The 15,548-nt window shown below is 29.4% G+C and overlaps 1 protein-coding gene across 1 annotated transcript in view; it reads right to left on the bottom strand.

Moving 5' to 3' along the window:
• Positions 1 to 13,717: 13,717 nt before the first annotated feature.
• boss (G protein coupled receptor bride of sevenless) overlaps positions 13,718 to 15,548 on the bottom strand; it is a 113,079-nt gene continuing 111,248 nt past the window's right edge. The window contains exon 22 of the transcript XR_013877075.1: positions 13,718 to 13,821. The gene's annotated coding sequence lies outside the window, so the exon portion shown is untranslated. The remainder of the gene's footprint in view (positions 13,822 to 15,548) is intronic.

The following is a 15,548-nucleotide window of genomic DNA, read 5'->3' as shown; positions in this document are numbered from 1 at the left end:
TTTTTAGTATGACTGAGAACCGGTTTTAATGCAGCGGATATCAATTAGTTTCTAAGCCATACTGTAATAAATGTTACATTTTGGTAGAAAGCATCGTGTTCTAATCTGAAAGAAATTCTTTACATATTCCATATGTTACTAATTACACAAAATCAAGGATAATTATCACCACAGTAAGTTGTAGCGGAGCTACAACAACATTTTTATTCAAATTTCTTAAGGTGTTATGTTATACAGTATGAAGAAAGGAAATTTTTAAGAAATTGCCATTATAACTTTTTTATTATATATCGTTAATCTAATTGGTCTAAAGTTATACTGCATTTAAAGTAAAGAAAACTAAAACTTTCATGATTTTGATTTTGTCAAAATATCACCGATTATGACATTTTTCTTCCATTGTTGCCACTTTTCGTAAGATCCTTGAGGGTCTGAACTACTGGACATACTCTGGTTATATAGTAGCTTCGCTGCAAATAATTTCTAGAGCATGGCAACTCTTTAATTAATCCTTTTTCAAATTCTCTTTTTGTTTTTGTTTCTTAGATTATTACAATGACAGCATGATCGTTTGAAACTAACATATGTATACAGGGAGGAAGGGGACATTGATTAATAACCATGTTATCTTATTCGTTGTCTTAAAAACATTTATCGAATGCTGATTGGTTGGCATTAAACTACTAGTGTCAAAGCTTTTCAAACAAATTAAAATTTTATTTGTAATTTCAGGGGTGATTTTGGGGCTTTATATAAATTAATCGTCCATTGTCTTATCCTTGAGATCCCTGGTATCAGGGGCGTGCAAACACCAACAATGCCTAACATCTAACCATTCCAACCCTTTAAACAAGGAAAAATACTGAGCACGCGTTTGATCATCAACATAATATATTATTTTACACATAAATAATTGAAATGTACATAGAAAATTTCTCGGTAATACAGATTTACCTTGAGCAATGAGAATTTTGTTGCTCGCAGCTGGCTAAATAACCCATCTACCCCCATCCCTCCCCTAATACTGGATAAACGAGCTGAACAATAGATGAGGTCTATAATAGCAACCTACATTGATGACAATTTTCCCTGGTCTTCTAATATTCTTTATCCATTATATTAATGGACAATGACTTGTGTACTTATTGAAATTATAACGTGGTATCGCTGTTACCAAGCTAGGTGTGTTTTAATGAAATCAAGTTTAAAAGCTCATTGTAAAATTATAAAGTTATGTCTGTTACATTGAATAATAGTTGTAATAACAAAAAGTACATGATGTCTAGTCGCAAGACATGGATAAGGCAGTAACAAAAAAGGGTTGTAAAAATATATCCTGCGTTTAATCTTGGGAGGGTGCTAGTAAACTCCAACAAAATAGTTATAAACCTCCTCAGGACATAAATGAATCGACACAATAACGAGAATCATTTCGGTTCAGAGGTTATCCTTTGGGACAGACAAACACAAATGTTTTTTTTTATTTTAGCAGAGTTTGGCCAATATTCATTTATCTGAAACTTTTTTGGAAAAAAATTTTCTGTGTCCCTATTTTTGTCTAGCAACAGTCTACTGCAAGAATTAGGGGATTAGAAAAAAGATAAAAATTAATCTTTAGGATTTGGTAAATCCAAAAGTGATCACATTAATCAAGCTTCCATAGGAAAGAAATATGTTTTTTTCATAATTCCTTTTAGAAATGAGATTCTACTCTATATACATGTATATTCTAGTACATATTTACTCTTTATATAATACTTGTAACAAAAAATACATATAGAATTTATAAAACAATTTTCTAATTATTTAATGTTAGATTTTCAAAATGCCTGAAATCCTAGCACAAAGTTGTAATAAATGTTATTTTGACCTCTCCGCATCTCCTTAACAATGATGAATGTACATTATGTATAAATAAATAAAATGGATACAGACTTGCTTCATAGATATTTTAATCCAATGGCATTTGAGGAATTAATGCCCTGTTAGAAAACAATCTAGGTATCAATTACAAAAATATGATCCATAATTCATTAGATCTATTAAATAATTATTTCTTTAGAATTATAAGACAAAATTTCTGTTTATAGTTTATATTTATGGAGGGTTAGACAAACATTTCCATTCATAGTTTATTAGATCCATTGTAAAGGATTATAATTGTATCCATATTTCATTAGGTCCATCGAGTATCATTATATTTTTAGGGTAATCGAATAAATATTTATCTCCATAATTTATTAGTTTATTTGTATATGATTATATCTGTTGGATGATTAGACAAATCAAGTGGAAAACATTTTAAGTATACACTTTATACACTTACTTCAATTCAACAACAAAATTTAAACAAGAACAGACATAAATGGTAATACTTATAAAAAAGGAACAGTAAAGTGTTATACAGTACCTAAGAATAATGGAAGCAATCAAGGAAAGAACTTAGAATGATTTAAGGCCATTCTCTAAATACATTGTACTTCCTTACAAAAAAAACCCGATTTGTATGGTATTCTTAACTAGCTCTGTTGTATTTAGACTAAATACCTATAGATTTAGGTTATTAATGATTTGGGTATTTAAGATGCTTAAAATATCTTAATTATGGCTCTGAATATTTTTAGTTAATTGTTGTGCCTAACGATAAACCCTCCAAAGTCAAGGTTCTTAAAGAATAGTTAAAAACTAGAACAAATAATATAATAAACATATGAATATCCTTCTTTTTACTTTCGCTACTCAAACAATTCTATTTATTGCTTTAACTCTTTAGAAGATGATTTGTAGCTTTACTTTAATAGAAGTTGTCATCAATGACAAAGTTCTTAAAACAAAGCATTATAAGTCGGACTAAAATACACGACCAAGCTAATATTGCTTGATTCACTTCTACAAAAGACAAAATGAATTGAAAATGATTGCTAAAATCGAAATATATCTTCATGTCTTAGAATAGTGTATTTTTTTAAAATAGGTTGCAAAAACATACTAACTTTAAAATACTAAAATACACTGTCATTAAATCAAGATCGTTGTTCTGGTTGATATTGTGAAAATCTTTTATAATCTATTTTGACAACATTGATATTGATAACAATGAATTCAAAAGTGAAAAATGCTAACACAAAAAAACAATATAAATTATTACCCGTTCAATGGACATTCGTGCTCTCCTACTCATGAGTTGTCGTTTAACTGTCCTTGTCACAAATGTAATTTTCTTTAATTCTTTAAAGGAGACCAGAAGAAAATACATCGCTTCAATCAATATAGGGTATTAGGTATTTTACTTGTGGCGGTCTTTCAGCAGTTAAAGTGGTGTATTTCCTGCAGGCTTCCTTTAATTGGCATTACATGATTTTTACTGTATTACACTTTCTTGTAATGGATATTTTCATGTTTTTTTACAAACTTTGTTTGTATATATTTATTCTATTAATTGATTGTTTTGTATTCTATTTTGTACGTCTAAATTCTAGATTATAATGGTCTATTCAAAACAGATTTTCTGTTCATATTACCAGGAATCAAAAGGAATATACAATGGCCGACAAATTGATATACATCCTTTTTTCCTTCTGTAGATTACAGTTAGTGGTTGAAACGTTTAGACACTCAACTAACCAATCAAAATTCAATAAAAGCCCCCAAAGTTGTTAAGCCAACCAATAAGAAAAAGTTATAATAAAACTTTGGGGACTCGTGTAATAAACATCCCAATGTCCCTTTCCTCCCTGGTATATTACATATCTATAATACAAAGTAGAACGATGTCTGTCTGTCCGTCTGTCTGTCCGTCTGTCCGTCTGTCTGTCCGTCTGAAGCTTAAGATTTCGGTAACCACTGAACCGAATGGGCTCTACTCTTCAGGGAATATACCTACTGGTCCTGTGGTGGTTTTAAGATATTTTCTTGAGGGGTGGGACACCCCTAACCCCCCCAAAAACAAAAAAATCCCCCCCTTAGTGGAGACTTCAACGTCAAATAAGGTGGTATCGTACATAAAAAATTAAATTTAACAAACAAAAACATTTAAAGTGCCACTAGAGGCCTCTAGGGGCGTAGCCGCTAGTTGTATATATTGTGTATGTTTGTGATAGGAAAAACAACAAAAAAAATTAGAATTTTAACTTTCAAACGGTTATTAAATATCTATTTATTTACTTTCCAAATTAATCCAAAAACTCGTGATATCATATATCTTACTAGCGGCTTTGCCCCAAGAGGTGTAATTACATCTTCTATTACCTACCCAGCGGAAAAAATACGAATGAATCGCAAATTTTCTTACCTACCCAGTAAAAAAAAAGGCGATTGTTCGCAAATTTTCGCGAATAAATGGCGAATTCGCAAAATTCGTAAAAATTCTTTTTAAAAAATTGGGGGGGTTTTTTTTGGGGGGGGGGTGGTTGGGGGTGTCCCGACCCCCAAGAAAATAGCCTAAAACCACAACAGGACCAGTAGGTATATTCCCTGAAGAGTAGAATCCGATCGGTTCAGTGGTTATTAAGATCTTAAGGGACAGACCGACAGTCATCAAGCTACTCTTTGTTATATATAACCAAGTTTCGTTCAAATAATAGAATATGTTAAAAAAAGTTTTTTTAATTTAGGTTTTTCACTAGTTTGGGACTTGTGCTTATAAGTATTTTTTCTATGCATGATAATTCTTAAATTAGAGGGACTACAAAAAGATAAATAAAAGTAGAAAAATGGTATAGAATCCCAAATAAATTTAAGCCTAATTTTTAAATTAAGCAATTTAGAGATATGAAGTAACATACAACTTTCGACAAGCAAACAGTCATCCTAATATTTTAACTTTTAAGTAATTCTAAAAAAGTTATAAAATTTGAAAGACTCCCCTTGTAAAGAATAGAAACCAGACTACTATCAAAAACTCATAATAACTTCTGAGAATGGTTAATAATTAGGTAATCAGAATGTCAAGATTAATATTCAATATTTATACAGTATCAACTATTAAAACTCATAATAACTTCTGAGAATGGTTAATAATTAGGTAATCAGAATGTCAAGATTAATATTCAATATTTATACAGTATCAACTATTAAAACTCATAATAATAACTTCTGAGTATGGTTAATAATTAGGTAATCAGAATGTCAAGATTAATATTCAATATTTATACAGTATCAACTATTAAAACTCATAATAATAACTTCTGAGAATAGTTAATAATTAGGTAATCAGAATGTCAAGATTAATATTCAATATCTATACAGTATCAACTATTAAAACTTATAATAACCTTTGAGAATGGTTAATAATTAGATAATCAGAATATCAAGACTAATATTCAATATTTATACAGTATCAACTATTAAAACTTATAATAACCTTTGAGAATGGTTAATAATTAGATAATCAGAATATCAAGACTAATATTCAATATTTATACAGTATCAACTATTAAAACTCATAATAACCTCTGAGAATAGTTAATAATTAGATAATCAGAATATCAAGACTAATATTCAATATTTATACAGTATCAACTAGTAAAACTCATAATAACTTCTGAGAATAGGTAATAATTAGGTAATCAGGATGTCAAGATTAATATTCAATATTTATACAGTATCAACTATTAAGACTCATAATAACCTCTGAGAATGGTTAATAATTAGATAATCAGAATGTCAAGACTAATATTCAATATTTATACAGTATCAACTATTAAGACTCATAATAACCTCTGAGAATAGTTAATAATTAGATAATCGAAGTCAAGACTAATATTCAATATTTATACAGTATCAACTAGTAAAACTCATAATAACCTCTGAGAATGGTTAATAATTAGATAATCAGGATGTCAAGACTAATATTCAATATTTATACAGTACCAACTATTAAAACTCATAATAATAACCTCTGAGAATGGTTAATAATTAGGTAATCAAGATGGCAAGTCTAATAATCAATATTCATACAGTTTCAACTATTAAAACTCATAATAACTTCTGAGAATAGTTGATAATTAGATAATCAGAATGTCAAGACTAATATTCAATATTTATACAGTATCAACTAGTAAAACTCATAATAATAACTTCTGAGAATGGTTAATAATTAGGTAATCAGGATGGCAATTCTAATATTCAATATTTATACAGTATCAACTAGTAAAACTCATAATAACTTCTGAGTATGGTTAATAATTAGATAATCAGGATGTCAAGACTAATATTCAATATTTATACAGTATCAAATATTAAAACTCATAATAACTTCTGTATTAAATAGCATGTCATACTAATTTTATTTTCAAATTAATTTCATCGCCTGATTTTTTTTTTTTTGGTCCATTTACAGTACAAACTTAAGAAATCTGGTAGACAAACTTGTCTTATCGGTTGCATAGAATGAGACCTTGTTATTAGAATAAACAATGGCCTAATCAGCCATAAGATTTTGATTGTTTCATATTTACTAATCTTAATGTGTATTTGTATTGTATGAATAATTCTTTTTTACATATTCATATCTATTGGAGTAGTGGAACCCTCCAACAAAATAGTTGAAAATTTTTCCAGGCAATAGAAGAAGCTACACTGTAAAGTAGAACCATATCGGTTCAGCGGTTAGCAAGATCCTTCGGTAGAGACAGACAAACTGTTACTTTTATATCAGGATTAAAATAACACGCTAGAGAGAAAAAAAGTTATATTCATAAAAGAAAGCTAGATTTTAATCTAAAAAGCAATTGCGTATATTAAAACAATTAATTTTTTTCAGTAAATGATATACTTTGACTTTTTGTTTACGAGTATGAGATGCAAAATAAATAAATCAAAACCTTTTATTAAACTGAAAAAATCAGACAAGGTTGCGTGAATACAAAAAATCAAATTTCATATAAAAAATGTTCTTCAAAATGCTACATAAAGCTTTGAGTTAATTGTTTTTATGTATATGGTTTACATTTTCAAGAATCTTTTATCTTAATTTTATTTCAACATTATTATTCAGTTACGAGAAAAAAAACCATTAAAATTTTGGACTATAAATTATATTTGTTATTGTAAACAGTAAAATTCATGACACTGTATGATTTATACAGGAAACTTTAGTCTTGAAATAGACTAACTCAAAAAGTTATATCTTTTATAAGCAGTGGCGTTTTAAGTAACTTTTTAAATTCACAGTTGCTATTTTAGGGGGTGTTCCTTTGGCTTCGATCGAGACGCCTGTCATGAAGGTTAGAACTCTAGGGGCGTGTATAAATCCCCGTTATTTTACCTGGCAGGGGGGTGGATACACAATACACCCCACTATTTTGGATCTACCTATCAAACTTTGATTTCTTCTTGGATAGCAGAGAAGCTTTAAGTGTAAGGAGGGCTAACGTACAATCGTAAAATCTTGAATGTAGACTAATTAGTTAATAGCGTTGAAAAATAGAGGTATTATTTTCCCCTTTAACTTATATCATTTTACACGGAACAAAATATAAAGACTTCTACCCCAGGGTTTTCCTATTCATGGAATTTTGGAATGATGATGCCTAGGACAACAAGGCACAATAGAACAAGCACGGCATATCTATAATCAAATCCCAAAATTGTAACTATGTCTTTTTAGTGTATCCTGTATTTACGCAATTAGGCTACAAATTTATTTAGGGTTTTGTTTAGACTTACAAATAAATAATAAAATTCAGTTCTGACGCTCTACAATAGTTATTGTTCTTTTGTTCTTCCTTCTGATTTTAGAGCTTCGTTTTATATTGATATTGTAATTCTTGTTGGTCAATGAATATCAGATTAATACTTAGATTGAAGCTGCATATGACAGATTTAACAGATTATTGAGTTATTGTCAGGATGGACAAATAAAAACTACAGAAAAGCTACGCAACTAAAAAGCTGACCAATTGTTTCATAATTTTTGCACGAAATTGTTAAAAATATTGCTAGCGTACTGACCATCATAAATAAGGCGCACTTTAATAGTCAATTTTAAAAGTGTGGGATAATTAGCTACCAGGGATGTATGGATAGGTGAAGAGACATATAAATATTAAAATATTCAACTAGAGTGGGATAATTAGCTAACAGGGATGTATGGATAGGTGTATAGACATATAAATACTAGAATATTCAACTAGAGTGGTATAATTAGCTACCACGGATATAAGGATAGGTGTATAGACATATAAATACTAGAATACTCAACTAGAGTGGTATAATTAGCTACCAGGGATATATGGATAGGTGTATAGACATATAAATACTAGAATATTCAACTAGAGTGGTATAATAGCTACCAGGGATATATAGATAGGTGTATGGATATATAAATACTAGAATATTCAACTATAGTGGTATAATTGCCCATCAGAGATATATGGATAGGTGTTTGGACATATAAATACTAGAATATTCAACTAGAGTGGTAAAATTAGCTACCAAGGATATATGGATAGGTGTAACGACATGTAAAACTAGAATATGCAACTAGAGTGGGATAATTAGCTACCAGGGATATATGGATAGGTGTTTGGACATATAAATATTAAATACTAGAATATTCAACTAGAGTGGTAAAATTAGCTACCAGGGATATATGGATAGGTGTAACGACATGTAAAACTAGAATATGCAACTAGAGTGGTATAATTAGTTACCAGGGATGTAAGGATAGGTGTATGGACTTATAAATATTCAAGAATGGAATAGTTAGTTAGAATGGATGTAGTGTTGCAAGTCATTCAACAGCTGAAGCCATCATTATCTTCGATTGCCAAAAAATAAGGGTGCTAGTTAACTGCTGTACATTTGTAGACAAGCATTAGCCGCAGACAATCCGTTCTTTTTTCAAGAATACAAGAAGAAGAAGTACAATCTAGATGCCTGTAATGGTTTAGACTCTATAGTCTATGGGGGATGGGGGTTAAAACTCACATTTTCAGAGTGAAAAGACCCAAAATTTACCTGATTCGTGAAAAGTAACATGATCTCTGTCTATATGTGCCTTAAGCTTAATATCTCGATAATTGCTGGACCAATATGGTTCTCCTTTTTGGTTAAGCTTCTTATAGGCCCAGTTAAGATTTATGACTATATATATCGATAATAATTTATGAGAGAAATCGTCTTTAGAAAAGAAAACCATCCCCCTAATGGAAAGTGGAGGGTACACTTACCCCCACCCCTCCTCTGACCTTTCCCCGTGTGCGACTAGAAGCCTCTAAGGGCGTAGTCACTTGTAGGATATAATTAATAGAGTGGCTACGCTCTTAATAATGAGCTGCTTGCTAAAAACGCCCTTTAAATTGTGTCTAAAAATATAACTTGGCGAATTTTAACTAGCATTTAATAGAAAATGACGCCTTTTGGGATAGGAAATGTTTTTAGGAAAGTCAAAGGTTTAGACCATGTTGTACAAGGAAGCATTTTGTTGATATGCATTTTACCAGTTAATGTCAACTATTATATAAAGTAGTAAGGTTCTTTTTTGTCTGTAGCTTAAGACATCGATAACTACTAAACCGTTTGAGCCCTCCATGTAAGGGAAACGAAGACGAAGAAAGTCCCTCAATGACGTCATAAAAATGAGACAGGAGGAGTGGGAAAGATATGGATAATCCCTCGTTTTTATGACGTAAAATGCTGATTTTTTAAGAACTTTTTCCATCGTCAGGTAAACGCTACATAGGTCCTGGAATGGATTTTATTTTATATTCGGATTCCTTAGATGCAAGGGGCTCAGCAACTAATATAATAGAAAGTGTTCCTTGTTGACATGATATTGACATACAACTTTAATATATTTTTGTCCAATAAACGTTTAATAGGACTGTTTTCAGCATTTTTTAGAATACTTATTCTGATCCTGAGTTGTACTGTCCTTTTTAAAAACACAAAAGTTTGTAGACGTAATTATGTCTCAGGAAGCGCAGCTACTCTATGCATTAGATAGTTTGTTGGAATATTCAACAAAGATTATCTAACAATGTCAAAGTGTTTTTATCTTGTGTACCAAGCAAAATCAAAATGAGATTTCAGAATTTCTACTTCTTATTGTTATGTTGTGAAAAAATTTCAGGTTTAAAGTAAAATATTCTAGTAATATAGGAGATATTTAGTTCTTTAATTCTTGTAATCTTTAAATGAAAAATTTTAAAAAATATTTAGTATTTTCAGTAATGATATTGATTTATTTATCAATCTGCTCTCTTCATATATATGTATTTTATTAAAATGATGTCGTACTACTTATTACTAAAACAAGAATGACAACATCCATAAAAGCGAAGCTGTGAAACTATAGGTCAAACGGACATAAACACTTGTATAGTGTCAGAACTGAATAATCATAATATAAATGTATAAGAGTCGAAGCAAAATTGTAAGTAAATTTGTTAACAAAAATCTGCTTGATACAGGATAATGTTTATGGACATACTTACATTTTTATGACTTGATTATAGAGTTGCTTTTCTTATAATATAATACTTTGTTGTCCCAGGAATCAGTATATCAAAAATCAGATCAATCGGATAATTAGATCAGATACAAATTTGTTGTTAAAAAAGAAAAAAAAAATCAACATGTTGCTACGCTTTCTAAAACGTACCTAACTACTACAGGAATCACCATACAAAGCTTGAAATCGATAGGACAATTCTAACATGCCTAAATTAACGAAAAAAGCTATCCTTTACAGACGGACGGACGGACCGACCCTTATTATAGAAAAGCTTTGCTTTTAAAAAAGATCAGAGAACAAAAAATTACAAATTCCTATCAACATAAATATCAACTTTATGCTTATTATCAAAAGATTTTCTATATTAATAACATTTTTATGCCTGATTATGATATTAATGAAATATTTTTATTGGTATTCTCTCATCTGGCATTTTTTATTGAAGAAATGATTCCTTTAATAATAAGGCATAACCATAGTGCCTATATAATAACGTCTAGGTCTACATATATGAAACCATGTATTAGAATATTTTATTTCAAGCAATAATTAAGATTTTTGTTTTTCCAATTAATTTCTGAATATTTTGTTTATATGATCGTATCGAATTTTTTTTAAATTTAATTTATTCACCTTATGTAATTAAATTAGATTTTCTTACCTTATGTAATTTACTCCTTGGTGGATTTTTGTTTTGCCAATTCGTGCTTGCGACTCCCCCACGACATCTAGGGATCGAGGACCCACCTAGATATTAGAGTCACAACAAAACTACAATTTTTGCCGTGTATAAAATAGCATTTTAATGAAACATTAAGTATATCAATAAGGTACTATTTCTATTAGTATATCTATGTCTATAAGTACCAGTTGTTTATTTTATCTTTAAGATAAAGCTTACAAAATTTTGAATTTTTCGAATATTTTTTTGCTGAAATGTATGAAATATGTAAATCTTTAAAATTAGACAAATTAGAAATAAACATAAACATCATAATTATATTCTATGTTTAATGAAATTGATACAGGAATTAAATAGTCTGATCAATAAATGTATAACCCAGACAACTACCTGGCCAAGGTGGTAAGGACCTTTTTTGTCTGCTAGCAAATTGCTTTCTGCTCTTTTTTAGAGACTTATTTTTTGACGCTATTGGCTTATATTTAAAACTCAATCGAAAGGCAGCACAGAGTCCCCCACTTACATTTAGCTCGTGCCCCCTCTATTCTTTTACTTCATTGTCGACTTGTAGAATGAACAGAATTTTTGTGACAAATTTTATAGTAGTCTAACTGGTAGTCTGGTAGTCTACTTTTAAGTATATGAGGAAAAGTTAATTAAGATTTTATATTAAACATTTGTTAAAATCAAAATCAACTTATGATTGCTCTAATTATACTCAGTTGTTCCTCCAATATCGTTTTATTAAACCCTTCCAAAAAGTGAATAATGGTTTGTGTATCAATTTTACCATCAATCATTTACAATAAATGAGAGATAATTAAAATATGAACACGATTTTTATCCAGGGTGTGGCAGCCGTAGTATCACAGCTTTCAGTATAGAGTAAAGGCTATTTTTAGCAAGCAGAAGCCGAGTCGCGCGGCTGAACCCAGGTGGTCCTTTGTATACGTGGATCCTTTTTTTAGTATACATTTTTGTTTACAATAGTATACATGGCCTTACTCTAAAATTGTATCAATTTTGTTATACTATAGTATAGAAAATTTGTGGGATCTACGATAGTATACCATCGTTATGCAATAATTCTTACGAGGGTACGAGAAATTTTGTTAGTACGAGAGACATATATTATATACTAAAACCATTTTTCGGCCGTGATTCTGTAGGTTAGAAAATTAGTATGAGTCATTAAAAATTAATACAAATTAAAATTAGTACGAGAAGCAAAAAATGTATACTACAAATTTTAAAAAATTTCCCAGGTAATACATAGTAAAAGTAGAATTTTTTTGTATTATGAAAATCATACAAAAGTACAAATGTGGTTCTTAAAGGGTTAGAAAACTTATTTTTTCTCAAAAAAATATCATAGAGTTAAGGGAGATATAACCATGATTTAAACTATTCATAATGATACGAGTACATGAGATATTCTCATCTCTTACTTCTATAATGAAAGCTCAGTGAAGAGATTCTCATTTTTTGACTCTTGTCATGGCTAGGCTATGATCCTTTCCATGCTATACTAAAGTTGATTAGGTTTGGTATACTGGTGTCTATAGTTTAGATTTTGTAATTATTTAAAATGAAATATTTTAAAATACTGAAAAAAAACAATGAAATGAGAAACCAATTTGAATAAGATTTACTTATTTGCAGGGATAAGGGATGGGAAACGTAGGAAAATATTATTTCAGGCCTATTTCAAGCCTAGGCCTATTTCTAGCCTAATAAACCAGTTTTGGGATAGCGCAGTGGTTCGTATAAAATGCTAATGAAAAAGCTGTGTGTGTGTGTGTAGATAAAGTATAGAATCAAATTCAGGTAGCTAGTTTAAAGTAAAAAACATAACTTTTTATAAACCTATATATTAATGGCTTTTGTTAAAATGAAGTTTTTTCTCTCCCAAAATTTTTTATCTTTTACTTTGGTAATTTGAACTGTCAGAAAATTATCGTTGGGTTTCCCTGAGACAGATTTTAGTTTGTATTATTTGCATTTTTATTAATGAGTAAAAATTTTATTTGAAAATTTCATTGCTAATTAAAATTCAAAATAAATAAATAAATATGCACTTGGGTAACATTCTATCAAGTTCTTTGGATACTATACTGGATATAATGTAATGATATATCTGTACTGTGTTGTATTGTACAAAAATTAGGGTGAAGGTGTTGAATCAACTCCGTACTAAATTTTTAAAATTCAAAATACACTACTCAAAAATATTTCAAAATAATTTATAAACTACCAAATGAAAATTCGTAGCTACCTTCTTTCCAAAAAAATAATCCCGTTATTTTTGTTTTTTCTATGTGGCCCTTTTTTAATGTTTAACTCTAAGTAGATTTAATAATTAAACTAATGTGATCTAACACCATTTATATTTATTTTTTCGTAGCAGACGAAATCATTAGTTTTTCTAGAATTGTCTGCTTGTAAAATTTCCGCCATCTGTGATTTGGGCTTGTTTTGTATCAACCAATCACCAATTGAAATCCGTCAAAACAAACAAAACAAGCCCAAATCACAGAACACTATTGGTTTAGAGCGGTAGCCAATATGAGCCGTCCGCCAGTAAGGTCATTAAATTAGGCAAATGGTAAAAGTTGCATGATCCCTTTCAAAACCAGGCCGAGACCTAATTTATGGCCAGGTTTCCTATCCCTTATCCCTGCTTATTTGATTTTTAAACAACCATATATATATTGGAAACCCCAAAAAAACAAAGTTTTTCTAACAAGTGAGAGACACCTAGCAGCAAAAATTTGAACTATATCAGGTAGAATTATTTTTGTATTATGAAAATTATACAAAAGTACTATTGTATTATTTTTTTGTAATTTTGTACAGTCCCTAATTTTTTTCTTGTACATGTTGTATCATTTTTGTCTACAATAGTACTTTTATGGTTTTTTTCATTAAGTAACATATTAAGTCCCAAAATTTTTTTACTTAAAAAAAAATTTTGTACTTATAAATAAAATCAAAATTGTAGAATTAGACAATTTTTTTGTCAAATTCTAAAATTTCTTTTTGATATTCAAAAAATGTTTTTCAAAATATTTCCTACGTCCTCAGTTTTGGAAATTATCTAAATTTATGTTATGGTATATTTTTTATTGTTCGATTGTATACATTCTTAAGATTTTGTTAGAGTCTACAAAATTGGAACTTTAAAAACATTTTTAAAATGAACACTATTATACAAAAAAATTATACAATAAACGCTATGTTCATTTTTAAGCAAAGTCCAAAAATTTGAAATGAATACTATCACACAAAAAAAGTGTACTATAAATACTATGTTCATTTTTAGGCAAAGTTCTAAAATTTGGACTTAACCAAATTTCCTAAACTTTGTACTATTGTATATAAAAAGAAATACAATAAGCATGAAACAAAAAACTCTTTTAAATCCACAAATTATACTCTAATTATTTTTGTTACTTTCAAGACATATTGAAATATTCAGTAAAGTAAAAAATGTTTGGACTCTGCCAAATTTTTGAAATTAATACTATTGTACAAAATAATAATACAAGATATACAATCAGGAAAATGGTATTAGTACAAAAATAAAAAAAAAGTGTACAACATATACAAAAAAAAATATACTAATGAATAAAAAAAACACAAAAGTACTATTTTATACAAAATTGATACAACATGTACAAGGGGACTTTGCCAAAAAAAAATTTACTGTACAAAATTTAAAAAAAAATTATACAATAGTACTTTAGTATGTTTTGTATAATTTTTATAATACAAAAAAAAATTCTACCTATACTAGGAACAACCTGGGAAGTCACGGCTGCCGTGTTTCTATATGCATTAAATATATACAAATGTAAAGAATCTTGAAGATGTTTTCTCGTATTTATTCGAATCCGGTGGATAGGAACCGGTTCTCTTCCATACGAAAAAACTATGTCTAGCATCGTATTATATCCAGCTTTCTGCGAATATAAAAATTTACACTTATAAGATTAAAACCAGTTTTTTTAGCCCCGAGGTGCCGAATGTATCCGCGGAAAGCTGTTTATAATACGAAGCGAGAAATAACTAGGTATTCCAATATGACTTTGAAGCCAATTAATATCCGCTGGATCAGAACCGATTCTCAGCCATAGTGAAAAATCATGTTCAGCATCATATTTCAGACAATTTTCCACAAATATCAAATTAAAGTAATAAAACTAATACCAGTTTTGTAAACCCGGGCCTTCGTACCCTTGGGACTAACAAAAACTGGTTTCAAACTTATAAGATTTCATTTTAATATCCGCGGAAAGCTGTCTATACGATGATATAAATGAATATAATAATCATATGACTTCTAGCTAAGAGTAATAATAAAAATTAACTTCATAGGACTTATATTTAATAGTAAAGATGAAAAGG

The sequence above is a fragment of the Acartia tonsa genome, chromosome 1, assembly GCF_053477335.1.
Source record: "Acartia tonsa isolate MP-2025a chromosome 1, ASM5347733v1, whole genome shotgun sequence".
In the NCBI taxonomy this organism is placed as follows: domain Eukaryota; kingdom Metazoa; phylum Arthropoda; class Copepoda; order Calanoida; family Acartiidae; genus Acartia; species Acartia tonsa.
This window is presented reverse-complemented; position numbering and strand designations above follow the sequence as displayed.